General features: G+C 36.8%; 1 non-coding gene across 1 annotated transcript; it reads left to right on the top strand.

Annotated features, from left to right (window-relative positions):
• The first annotated feature begins 353 nt into the window (after positions 1-353).
• Positions 354-426, top strand: Trnak-cuu. The gene has a single exon. It is a non-coding gene; the product is annotated as a tRNA-Lys (tRNA).
• Positions 427-1,593: the final 1,167 nt, after the last annotated feature.

The raw sequence follows: 1,593 nt of genomic DNA, 5'->3' as shown, positions 1-1,593 counted from the left end.
ACAAATGATTATGAATGAACATTTTTCTAAAAACCCAACATAGAATGCAAGCAACGACCCATGTGTGAGCTCTGTTCTAAGCCCTGAGAAAACGACACGGCATGGAACCAAAAGATCGCCGCTGGGCTGAGCGTATTTGATGATCTTTAGTGTGTGTGGCTAATCATTGTTAAATTGTTTTTATGAATGAATTGGATCAGTACCGAAAGCTGAGTTATTTTTAGCAACGATCTATAATACGCATATATTTAAATTTGTTGCTATAATATATTTTTATTAGCTTGTTACCTTAGCACAGGTAAGCGTCTTCGCTGAGGATCCCTTATCGTTCTCTTGCGTTCGGTACGTCACCAGCCCGGCTAGCTCAGTCGGTAGAGCATGAGACTCTTAATCTCAGGGTCGTGGGTTCGAGCCCCACGTTGGGCGACTTAACTTTTTTATTTTTATTTTATTTTTTTTTATTATTTTATTATTATATACAGCTAGACTATTATTAAAATTAGCATCCAGTTTAAGTTTTGTATAGTAATTAGCAGCTGGAGCCTTTGGCTATGTTGTTACTTAAATTTGGCACAGTACTTGCTAAATATAATTATTTTTAATTATAAAAAATATTTTATAGTTTTTTTTATTAAGACTGTGTAAAATATTTGCTTCTTTTAGGAATCTTATAGCTAGAACTCGATTATTATTCGTTGGGTTGGATAGAATTGCGAGTGGATTAGTGTTTTTAAAAAATGTTGAGCGTAGATTATTTAGCAATGGAGATTGACAGTCGAGCAGAATGTGATTTAAGATAGTGGGGATATTGCTTTGGCAGTATGTGCATGGGCTAGATTTGTTAGTATGGATATAGTGTTGGTTTTTGTGTGTCTTAATCGTAATCTTATAATTTTTATTTGGTCTATTCTAGGGATGGTGTTGTGGTCGATATTTTCTTCTCTCGCTCACTGATTGTTTGAATAACACAGTGCGCTGTATTGACTTTAAAAACTCACTTTTGTTTGACTTTCAATTTTCATTTGCAAAAACTATGACTAATCAAATATGTATATATATTCGCCATAATATACAGTGAAAGTCCGTTATTTGTGCTACTCTCTCCACTATTTGCATACAAATAGATGCATGCATAGTTGAAAAATACGCAGTCTGTCATAAAAAAACAAAATGTGGATGGCCAAAGAGTTTTTTTAGTCCACCAAACTTTATACAAAACACGCCGGACTTCCCATACGCCAACTGTACAAACAAAGCGAGCTCCCAACCCATCGCCACATCCATTCCCTAGTACTCCTATATATAGTATTACTACTCATGCTGCATGTTTGCAGCTCTGCTCGGAAAGCCTGCGAAATATTTTGAACATGCAGTAAAAATTAGAAGTGGGGATAAACAAATACATTTATTACATGCAATACAACAACAACAATTGTATGGCAGAGCGCCGCTTTTGTTACGTCAGTCAGTCAGTCTGACTCCCTTTGCTCCCCCTCCAGTATTGCCCGACAGGCACACACGTGACTTTAAAGCTCATGGGATTACATTCAACGCAGTTTTGTGCGGGGATTTGGCAGATTGCGGGGATTCCCC

Source organism: Drosophila busckii, chromosome 2R, assembly GCF_011750605.1.
Source record: "Drosophila busckii strain San Diego stock center, stock number 13000-0081.31 chromosome 2R, ASM1175060v1, whole genome shotgun sequence".
NCBI lineage: Eukaryota > Metazoa > Arthropoda > Insecta > Diptera > Drosophilidae > Drosophila > Drosophila busckii.
The sequence above is the reverse complement of the archived record's forward strand: the minus strand, read 5'-3'. Positions and strand labels throughout refer to the sequence as shown.